Below are 12759 nucleotides of genomic sequence, written 5' to 3'. Positions count from 1 at the left end.
TATATATATATATATATATATATATATATATATATATATACATACATACATATGCATATATGTATATATACACACACACAATGGAATATTACTCAGCCATAAAGAAGAACAAAAATATGGCATTTGCTGGTAAATGGTTGGAACTGGAGAACATCATGCTAAAATAAGCCAATCCCAAAAAACCAAAGGCTGAATGTTCTCTCTGATATGTGGATGCTAATCACAACAAGAAATGGTAGGAAGGGTAATATAAAAGTTCATTGGATTAGATAAAGGAGAATGAAGGGAAGGGAGGCAGGAGGGCAACAGAAAAGACAGTAGAATTAATCAGACATAATTTTCTATCCTTGTATATGAATACAAAACCAGGGTAACTCCACATCAAGTACAACCACAAGAATAGGATCCTAATTAAAATAGTATATTGTATATATTTTATGTATGTACAATATATCAAAATACACTATACTGTCATGTATATCAAAAAAGAACAAATATTAAAAAAAAAGAATTGATAGTTTGTCCCTTTGCTTCTTCTCTGTGATGACATTCTGCTCACAAAAAGTAGAAAATAATGCAGGAGTTTGATAGCCGGTATCTCCTCATCACGTGACTATTGTCATAATTTAATTTCTGAGAAAAAGTTTTGAGAGAAAAGCATCCAAGGAATTGTGAGACCAAGTTCTATATTCTGGAGAGATAATGGTATTGTCTCCAAGCTCAGAAGACTTTCAGCATAACCAAATGATCCTTTGCCTTTTAGCTTATCAATCTCTTAAAGAGAATTTAATTGTTTCATTATCAATACATGAAAATACTTCTGTATTTTTCCTGAGAGTAATGAAAAAGATTGCTAATACATGAGTGAAGACTTTGCACAAAATTAGTGTTTAATTCTGGGAAACTTCCTTCTCTTTTCAATTGACACCAGCTACTGATGGTTACTGGTCCTAGGGAAACTTCAAAATTAGGAGATGCTGATATAACACAGTATAGATTTCTAAGTCCTAGGAAGGAAAGCCTGGAAAATTTCTGAACTTAGAGAAATTCCATGTAGGGAAAAGTTCTCCCTCATAGATGTATCTGGATATTACAGATTCCAGACTTAATCCTCATAGGTGTTTTACTTGCCCTTAAATAATCTGTCCACAAATATAAAACTGTAAGTAACAAATTATTTTCCCACAGTGGAAATTGTTGATGAGAAAATGTACTCTATGAAAATAAAAATTTAAAAATAATGACATGTTATGTAATTTTAAAAAATGTGATAGTTCCTCACATTTAGGAAACCAAAGCTGAGTCAAGGCAAGAATTTTTATTTCCAAAATCACACTTTTTTTAAGCTGGGAAAAAATAAGTGGAGAGAGACAGAGTGACAGACAGAGAAAGAGAGAGAGAGAGAAAGAAAGAGAGAAAAAAAATATATGCCAACAAGACCACCTCTCTTAAAAGGAGCAGAGTTCTCTCTTGATGCTCTTCTGAAAGAGATCTGCTCTGGGCTCCATTGTCTAAACTATGTTTCTGTGATGTGGTCACATTTAACTTCCCGATTATCTCTATTGTCACATTCTAGTTAGTATGAAAGACTAACAGGAAGGGAATCCCATTCCTACCTTTTGGGTATCTGTACAAAGTCATATTTTACTACTATATTTAATCAGTGGTACTGGTTAGGATACTTTATAGAAGGCTGTCAGAACACAAAAATTTGAATGGTAAGTGGACGCTTTTGCTACTGGCCCTGGAAACTAGTTTCATTAGAACCCAAGAAAAAACCCCAACCCGCTGAAGTTAGCATTAGCGAGACTCAGTATGTTCTGTTTCTTTGCCTGTTCAAACAGGTCAGCAGATATGTGTCAGTTTTCTGAAGGGACTGCTCTTGGTTTATTTGTGGCAATTCCATCCTGGTGAGCCTCTTTGTACCCAAGGGGTGCCATGTTAGAGAACCACCAACAAGGGCACCAAAATAATGGGGGCCTAACCTTTATTTTGGTCAGGGGGCTAAACTTAAGCGAACTATCCAGCTTGTTTTAAAAATAAAAGACAAACAATAAAAAACCAAAAAGATTTTAAGATCATGGAAACAGTCTCTATTCCAAGCTTTTAAAATTATGTATTTTTGAACTCTAAGGGTTTTTTTGTTGTTATTTTATTTTGATTGTGAATTCTTTCTGCTCAAGAACAGAGCAGTAAATTTGGCTCACTGTCCCAGAAAAGAGGAGAATTTCTGGCACTGAATCATTGTAACAGCATAATTTCCCAGCTCATGTCTGCCTGTTCTCTAGATTAGACAGACATTTATTTTTTTAAACTAAATCTAGGTACTTTATAGTGAGAGGTGGTAATGCTGAATGATAAATAATTAGTTTAAGGATTAATCCTCTAAGCAAGTGACTTTGGTGAGTTAAACTGCCAACTTGGGTATAAACATAACAATCTTATAGTTTGTATTTAGTGATTTTCTGCTATCATTATTGAGTTGACAGGGGTCAAAAAGTGGAAAAGATACACAAATAAAGGTCCTAGGGACTTAAATGAGCACTCTTACTCGGAGTAATCCTCGACTACCTCTTCTTCCTCATTCTCTACAGCTCTTCTACAAGTTTTGTTGACAATATCTTAGGAATGAGGAGTGACCATTTAGGAAGGCCCTAAGCAGCTTAGTGCGACTCTGTCTCAAAATTAAAAAGGCTGGGGATGTGGCTCAAGTTTACTGCTCTCTTCCCCATTCCTTCTGGCGAGTCTGAAGGACCTTAGAAGGTGGGTGTGGAGGAACACACCTGCAATCCCAGCTCCCAGCAGCTCCGGAGGCTGAGACAGGAGGACGGGGAATTCAATGCCAGCCTCAGCAAAAGTGAGGCACTAAGCAACTCAGTGAGACCTTGTCTCTAAATAAAATACAAAATAGAACTGGGGATGTGGCTCAGTGGTTGAGTGCCCCTGAGTTCAATCCTGGTAACAAAAAAATAAAATAAAATAAGGAACTTAGAAATCACTGCTGTGGCTTCTAAGTGATTTATGCAACACTAGTTTTTCTAATCTCTAATCCCATGGTTTTCTATTTTTAACTGCAGAAACCCCTTGGTACAGTAAAGTTTTATGTGGATGTTCAAAATGAAAACAAAAAGGAGGTGATTTGTTAGAAGTAAGTTCAGGAGAACCTGGATCAGAGAACAGTTTGAAATCCAAAATTCTACTCCAATTTATTTTCAAATGTTGGTGTGTGTCAAGAATCACCTGAGGGCCGGAACAGACACATTTCCTGTCCTGGTGCCAATGAATGGAGATGGGATTGGATTCAGGAATCTGCATTTTTAACAAACCTCTCCAGGTGATCCTATGCATCTAGTTCCAAATCCATTTTTGAGGAGTACAGCCAGTTCTGTTCAGTCTCTACACCCTGATTGTGCCATGTCTTAGGGAACCTAAGTGGCTGCTCAGATACCAACTAGCAGGCATGTATGACTAGAGCTTTCAAAACCTCCCCCCACCTACATCTTAAACTCTTCTTCTGAACATAACCCTCTACTAGCACAGATTGGTCATTCTTCCTTGAATACAACCTGCCTTTTCATACCTGGGTTCCTTTCCATGTTCTCGCTTCAATACCATGAGTTTTTTTTTCTACTGGGAAATTCCCATAGCTCCTTTTAGGCCCAGGGTAAATATTTCCCTCTCTATAAACCCTTCTCTGATCTCTCCACTTCCAGGGGTAATTAATTACTTCCTCTTTTGTGATCTGCAATTTATGGTAGCTCTTATCACTTTGTATCAAAAATCTATAGTTTGTCTGCTTTACTAGACTATGGAATACTTAAAGCCAAAGATATCATCGTAAACATTTTAATTTCCACAGCATTGCAAAAACTTTCGTGCATGATAGGTTAATAACAAATATTCGCCCAATTCATTCAGTCATAATTTGTATTGTGTGTTAGGATAGTAGATAAATTACTAGACATGAGGTCACAAGATGGCTTGCCTTGTTCTTTGCCACTTACTAGAATCATGAGCACAAGGAAATAACTGTATGTGGATGTTTGTATGCCAATCAATTTGACAACTTGAATAAAGTTTAAGACTTTTTCCTGAAAATCACAATAGTATTTCAGAACTGACACAAGAAGAAATAAGGGGAAAGGATACCTTCCTATATTAATATACATACATATATATGAGAAGACATAGCTAATAAAGAAATTGATTTAGTAATTTCTTTTTAAGATCCCACAAAGAAAGCTCCAAGTCATGATGGGTTTTGCTAGTGAATTGTAGCAAACAGTTGAGGAAGAAATAATGCCAATCTCACACGAACACTTTCAGAAAATAGTCTTTGAAATACTTCTGAGATTATTTTATTGCCTATAACATTACCCTGATACCAAAATCTAACTAAAACATTTTAGGAAGACAAAAATTAAAGACCTATAGGATATACACAAAATTTCTTCACAAACTCTAAGTACATGCAACTTGCGACATGTAAAAAGGATAACATGATATGTCCAAGTGGGGTTTGTTCCAGGAATGTAAGGTTACTGTAACACTCAAAAGTCAATCATTATAAAACACAATATTAAAAGACCAAAGGGGGAAAAGCTATATGACTTTTCAATACACAAACCAAAGACATTTCACAGAATTCAATTCCATTCAAGATAAACATTCTCAGAAATACTAGGAAAGAAAAAGAGCTTTCTCAATTAGGAAAAAAAGACATCTATAAAACCCCACAACTAGTCTAATCAATTACAAAATATTAAACAAGTCCCCTTGGATCAAGAGAAACATTAGAAAAAATCTCATCTAAGTGCTTCTACTCAACATCATATGGGATCTACTACCTAACATAGTTAAGTCAAAGGAAGGAATTGAAAGACAAAATATTGACAGAAAGAAGTAAAATTGTTTCTAGTTCAGTGAGACACTTAGTCTCTATAGTTATAAACTAAGAGCTAGCATTCCACTGTATTTTATACCTCAATAAATTGTAGTCAGTTTTATTGTTGAAATCAGAGGAAATCATTAAACATGGCATTTTAAAACACAATAATTTTTCAACAATCTCTCTGACAAAAAATCATCTCCATGAGAACCAGCTATTGATTTCAGTGCCGGTCATTCTTCAGGAGAAAGTAAACAGTGAAGGTAAGAACTCTTCTGTTTATAGTTAGCAACTTCAGTATAGATACAGAACTAACACAGTTTACAAATATATGCATTTACATCTATGCATATTTAAATATCCAAACTTCAGTACCTCTCACAATTGCATTACATTACTATAGCATATTAAACATTTCTTTGCATTTAACCCTCCAATGTATTTCTTTAATTCATTTTTTTTCCTTGGCCCACATTTATTGGATTATTTTTCCATCTTCTCTTATGCTTCATATATATTTTGAATGAGGTAGAATATAATTTTTAATTGCTAATGGAATATAAAGGAGTAGAGCTACACAAATTGGAGTAATATGATTTAAAAGGAAAGCATTCAATAAAATGTCTTCAGAAAATGCTACAAGTGGATAAGAGAACTAAAATTTGCTTAAGTTTTCACTATATGCTAAAACTCTTCACAGATATTATCTCATTTATGCCTGATGGGACCACTGCAAGAAATGAATGCATGTGTTTGTATCATCATCATCATCACCACCATCATCACCATCATCACCATTACCATGTCAAAGAAGAAACGGTTCAGAATGATTTTGAAAAACCTCCCACAATCACATAACTAATAAATGACAAAGTGAATTAAGATTTCAGAGTAAAACCCTTATCTGAAGAATATATAGGTAGAATGATATGATGTTTTGAATTGCTTTTCAGGATTCTACTAGCAGATTAAGGGGAAGAGTGGTGGTAGGGACAACAGATAAACCCAAATCTGCAGTGTTTCTAGATTCTAAACCTGGGTGAGAACTGTGGATGACCATTCCTTATTATTTGAATCCGTATTAAATTGGAGAAAATATCCACTTTATAAAGAAGACCAGTTTTCTCTGTTCAGACATTCCTTTGCACTAATTATCTTCATGAAGGCTTGAGCTGAGTTTTGAATTATGGGGGAAGTTTAAATAGAAAGAAAAGGAAGACAGAAAGAAACTGAATCGAAATGTTAACAGATTTTCTATAAAGTAAAAGTAGCTGACTTTTTAAAGAAGAGGATATGAGTTGTGGAAGATGGGGGAACAGTATAAAACAAGTTTGGAGGGGTTGGGGTTGTAGCTCAGTGGTTGAGCACTTGCCTTGAATGGATGAGGCACTGGGTTCGATTCTCAGCACCACATAAAAAAAATAAATAAAATGAAGATATTGTGTCCATCTACAACTAAAAAATTTTTTTAAAATATTAAAAAAACAAGTTTGGAATGTTGGGTTAATTTCAAATGTTGAAAACCATGCATAAAACAATGTAACTCTTTATTCTAATTCTAAACTCTATCTTCATCCATTATTGAAGTATTTATTGAGAATCATCATAGGCCTGGAAAAACACTTTAGATCAAGTACAGTAGCAGCAAATATCATAGAACAAAAATAAGCAAACATATTTTCCCAAAATAGGGATCTCAGAGTGGGAAAAAAGCAGATGAATATTATATTTGTGACAAGTAATTCCTAATTTGACAGTATTTCAGTATAACCAAAATTTGGTCTCTTTTTGTAGTGTACTCTTTTGTGACCTGTGAGATATCAAATAATATGAAATGCTTGTACTTCTGGATTTACCAGGATTCAGTAAGAGAAAAAGAATGGTGTATTGGGAAGAACTTTCAGAGTTGGTCAGACTAGAGACTGAACTTCATAATTATTCTGTCATTAACTTGGACAATTAATTCCTCTCCATGTGTAAAATGGAATAAAACTTCCTCAAAGTTTGGTGTCCTTAAATAAAGAAAAATGCTACATGGAAAGTTAATGCAAGAATATAGTATAGTAACTTAATATAGTAACTGGCTCTCAGAAATCTTTAATCCCGAGTTACATATTCTGACCCATTGTCACATTTGAGAAGCTATTTGATAAGCAACTCCTTCTGTAAGGACAATGACAGGTGATGGCAGTGAGTCCCATCAGACCCCACACCTTCTTCCTTCTGTGAAATGTACTTACACTGATCACTTGTCCCCTTATAGCGGAGGAGAGCCAAATACCTTTGAAGACAAATTTAAAAAGTGACCCCCAGTTCCTAAGTCCCATCCTAACAGAGTGCTTGACAATCAGAGAGACTCATTATTTCATCTTTCAAAGTCTATAAAACACACACACCCCTTTGTACACCTGCTAATGTAAGAGACCACAGATGAGTTCTCTTATGCAAGTTTCTGAATATATACCTTTCCTAAACTGTCTTAGACTTTAAATTTTGTTCTTCAACACAGTAAGGGCCATTTTGTCCTGGCTCTGAACATAGGGCATCCAAGAACATTCTTCCTTCTCACCAAAAGAAGTTGTGAAGTCAAAAAAGCATCCCAAGTATGTTTGACATTGTATGTGATATGTGTCCCATACCTTATGAATCACATGATCATTAGTATACTGAAGACTTTTGATGAAGCCACCTTTTAATTAAGCTGTTGTATTCCGAGTTTCTCCCATGCCACTGAATCCTTTCTCTCCTCCAGTAATGCTACAGTAAACTAACTGCCAATGTCCTTGTTCTGAGGTCACTCTCGCATGACTTAGTAATGCAGCAAGAGACCACTAACTAGCCAGTTAGAATGACAGAGGTGCAGGAAGAGGCAAAGACGTGTTTATAAGAAAGGGGTGATAGAAGAGAAGAAATAAAAGATAATGGAATGACTAGGGTCCACTTAGGAAGGAAAAGTATACTGGAAGCCATTGCATAAGTCTTTTAGTTCAAAATCCTATTAGGGCTAGGGGTCCTACATGAAATGTCAGTTATTTTAGAACAAATGAAGTCGAACACCTTCCCTAATCTTTTCTCTAAACTAGTTTTTGGTCATCCTTTAGGCCTATCTGAGGGCAAATTTCAAACTAGAGCTTTAATGCTGTCTGGCTTTGAAGAGCACTTAAGCTTATAAAAGAAATAAATTGGTACATTGCAATGTCGAGCTAAATAGATGATTTATTGACACTTTTTCAGAACTACTCTAGGTTATTTTTCATGGCATGTTTCCAAATGGAATAACACCAAAGTATTTATATAGGCTCCAATTTCTACACTACTCCCATATCTGGCATGAAGTATTTTTATAGCATATAACCTTTCCCTCTGAACTAGCATCTGGTCATCTTTTAAGCTGAAAATTGATCAGCATCTGAGTATTTGAAGATGTATCCTTATACCAAGCAATTTACATGCTGCAGGCAAATGAGTTCACAATTTCTTTGCATTTTTCTGTTGTTCTGTTTTGGGCAAATTTATAAGACCAGATAACTTCCATGTACCACATATAGGGGAGTATGAGCATGAATCTTGCTATATTAGAATTCTCCAGAGAATAGGTTGTGTGTATGTGCATATATATACAAACACCCTCACCAATACATGGCAGCTATCACACACACACACACACTCACACACACACACACACACACACAACTATATAAAGAGAGATTCATTACAAGAGATTGCTTGTGCAATACAAAGGCTAAGAAGTCTCACAATCTGTCATGTGCAGATAGAGGTCCCAGAATGTTGTTGGCATAGTTCCACTCCAAACACGAAAGTCTTAAGAGTCAAGCATGTTAATGTCCATGGACAAAACATGATGTCCAAGTGCAAGCAGAGAAAGCAAATCTGCCTTTTCTCTTCCTTTTTGTTCTGTTCAGGCCCTCAATGGTTTGGATGTTGCCCACCTGCATTGGTAAGGGTAGATCTTTACTGAGTCTATAGGTTCCATGCTAATCTCTTCCAGAAGTACCCTCAAAGACACACAAAAAATAATGTTTTACCAGCTACTTGGGCATCCCTTAACCAGTTATGTTGACACATAAAATTAACCGACACACTTGCTAAGTTGCATTGCATACTCAAAAGTCCTGCTGAACAAAAATGCCCAGTAACATATTCCAACAAAGACAGGGCATCTGCTCCAGCACAGGTTCTTCGCTGCCTAGAACTGCCAGGCTAGAGAGCAAGAAGAGGTGTGTGCCTACAGGGCTGCATATGCCCAAATTAGTCATGTTTTTAAAATTTGCATAGAAGTATCATACCAATGCCACAGCCTGTATTCCTCTCGTTTATTCATTCACTCACTCAATCAATCAATTATAATTGACTACGTACCTACTGAGTGGAAGGCACTATTGTAGATACTGAATAAAATAAAAAGATGAAACAATGCAGCCTTAGGATCAAAAGCATGCACGTGAACATAAATTTTAAAAGGATAAAAGAAACATTAATAAAATATTAGGAGTAGCTCCTCCTAATAGGTGCCCTTTTATTTACAAAATTTCTTGCTTTGCTTTCTTGACTTGGATATAATTATAAGTCTCATCTTCTAAGTCCGATCTCCTTCTCTTTCTCATCATTATTGATACTGGGAATTGGGAACATGGGCTCACCTTGCCCTTCCTTATTGCCTCTTCTTCTAATTTTGCAGCACACTTAGAGCATGGTTTTCATACCTTTATACCCAATAGAGGCTCTCTCCCACTGTCTTACGCCCTAGACCAGTGATCTGCAAACTTTTCTGCCAAGAGCCGGATGACAAATATTTTGTGCTTTATGGATAATACCCTCTCTGTTGCAGCCACTTCACTCTTTGGTTATAGGCAGAAGCAAACATAGACAATGTGTACATAAAGGAGCACAGCTGTATTTTTAAAAACCTTTAAGGTCATAAAAATTCAAATATTGTTTAATATTTAGCATGTCACAAAAATTATCTTGTTGATTTTTTTTCAACTATTTAAAAATTCAAAAAACCTTCTCATGTCACAGGCCATATAAAAGTAGGCATCAGACTGGATTTGGCCCATTGTTTGCTGACCCTTCTAGAGCATATAGGGAGAAGAGTGGCCCCAGGGATGCAGGCAAGGTGGGGAGAGAGAGGGAGAAAGAAAGGGTAGTGGATAAGAAGTTATATTTTTAAACCCACTGGGAAGTTCAATCTAATGATGCCCCTGATCAGGGCTTGTGGGATTTCATACATGCAGAGTGGCATGGCAGAACAGGCAAATTTTCTGTGAGACCTGGTAACTTATCTCATAAAATTTTGTGCATCAAAGTTCAGTTTGTGCTAGCTGTTATTTACCAAAACTGATTTAACTTGTTCATGGTCATGTAGGGTGACTTCCCAATCTTTCTTATAGTTGCGGCCATGTAACTATTGTCACAATACTCAAGTGAGATGAATCACTCTAAGAGTGTAGTTCTCCTCCATGCTCTCTTCCCCCTTCCATCAGCTGAATGTCATTAATGGTGGAGTTCCAATAAATGGTGGAGCCACAGAATTGAAGGAGGTTTCATCTCTTAAGGACTGCCTATGGAGGAGCTACTCATCAACCAGGAACATCTATCCTAGACCATCATAAAAGGAGTAAATACATATCTCTTGCATTTGAACAATTATGTATACAGTCATCCCTCCTTATCCTCTGGTCTGCATTCATAGATTTAACCAACAGCAGATCAAAAGTATCCCCCCCCACCCAAATGTGCCTGTGTAGAACATGTAAAGTCTCTTATGTCATTACTCTTAACAACCTAGTATTACAACTGTTTACATAATACTGACATTGTAGTTGTTATCAAAATTATCTAGAGATGAATTAAAGGTTATGGGAGGATTGTGTAGTTTATACTATAATATGTTAACTAAGGAATTTGAACATCCATGGATTTTGGTAATCACAAAAGTCCTTGAATCAAATCCTCTAAGGATACCAAGAAATGACTCTGTGTGTGTGTGTGTGTGTGTGTGTGTGTGTGTTTAGAGTGTTTGTCATAGCATCTGACACAATCCTAGTTGGCACAGTTGTTGAAGGATGAGGTCACGTTTTATTAATATTTGTGCTTCCGGCATTGACTCAGTACTTGGCACATAATTGTAAAGGACTAACAGACTAAAAGAAAGCATCATTGCCATTTGATATTCTCCCATCTTCTACTAAGTTCTTTTTATTTTCTTTCCTAAGTGATTACCAAAATAAGTGAAATAAGTTAAACTCAGGTGTAAATTAGTGAGAATAGTTTATCATATGACTCTCATTCACTGAACGTAAAATATGTCTTCATATTTTTAAAGGAATATGTAGGGCTTACCATGAAAAAGAATCACAGAATTTTTTACATCAATAAAAGCTTAAGTGAGCTCTATTTTTGAGATACATAATATAGACAACTGAATCTCACCTAAACAGATCAGCAGAAGCAGCCACATGAAGAAGGAAGGATCTAGAATATTTTCCAAAGCATCCAAACTAAAAAAAAAAAAAAACTAACATCAAGTTACACTGTCATGAAGTCTTCATGGTTCTGAAATTTCTCTTCTCATCCTAATACTTCCATGCTTCATTTTCAGAGACATGATGAATTTTAGATTTTGAAAGGACTTGGATGTCAACAGGTCCAATTTTTTACTTTTAGAGAAAAGTGTATTGCCACTATCACAAATATAATCTTAAACATAGTCAAAGAATTATATCCCCTGTCTTCCCTTCACCAGGCTAAGTAATCCCAATTCCTATAGGAATTTTTTGCAAATATGTTTTAATCCATTAATCTTTTTCATTTTTCCCTCAGTTGTTCACTCTTTCTCAAGTTACAAGGTTCAAAAAGGGACATGAGATTCTAAATAAAGACATACCCACCAAGGCCAGCCAGACCTATGTATAGACATAGCTGAAAGCTGCCAGCCTGGTTTGATTGGAGATGCAGAATAGCTCCCAGTTCTCCCCTTCTGCAGCCCTGTTCACCCAGCCAAAAATAGCTGCCCTATCTTTCCTGCCAACGCCGTTTCCCATCACTGGAGGAACTTGGGAAAGGGAGCCGAGGAAAGGCAACTATTACTTCTTAAGAAAGTGCACTTGAACCTTTGCTAGATACATTATTTAATTTAAATTCCACAAGTGTCCTAAGAAACTACCAGTGCATATAAGAGCGCAATTGGTATTTATTAAAAGATAAAAACAAAAGATCCCTAGTCAGACAGACCTAGGTTTAAATTCTAGTTCCAACATTTACTGACTGTGAGACCTTAGTTAATTTGTTTATCCTCCCTAAGGCTCAGGTTCCTGATCTCTGTAATTTATTTTACCTACAGTGTAGAATATTGTGGTGAACAAATGGGTAACCTAGGAGCCTAACCCAGTGCCTGCCTCCTGCCAAAAAAAGTGCTCAGAATAAGTGAGCTACTATTATCATCATCCCCCTTTTACCCATAAGCAAATTGAGAGTCACAGAGGTCAAAGGATTTGCCACTGACCTCAGAATTAGGAAGAGGTAGAGAACGTCTGACCATCGCCCTATCTCCAAAGCTTGTGTCCTTTCCAATGCTGTTTCCAGAAGACTTCTCTCTGCTTTATTTGAGTTGCTTGGAAAGGCATCAGAGAGCCATCACCACAATATGAGAATCCAACTTTGGAGTTAAATATGCAGCCGTGAGGTGGTGTACAAAGGAACTTAGGGAAATCTTCAGAATTGGAAAGAATGAGTCAGAGAGCAAGTTTACAAGAAAAAGTGGCCTGAAAGGAAGGCAGCAGCATAGGACCCCCAGAGAATTACACAGCCCAGTGCTGCTGGTCATGGACATCAGAAGCCTTTGAAAACTG

Source organism: Marmota marmota, unplaced genomic scaffold (assembly GCF_001458135.2).
Source record: "Marmota marmota marmota unplaced genomic scaffold, marMar, whole genome shotgun sequence".
Lineage (NCBI taxonomy): Eukaryota > Metazoa > Chordata > Mammalia > Rodentia > Sciuridae > Marmota > Marmota marmota.
This window is presented reverse-complemented; position numbering follows the sequence as displayed.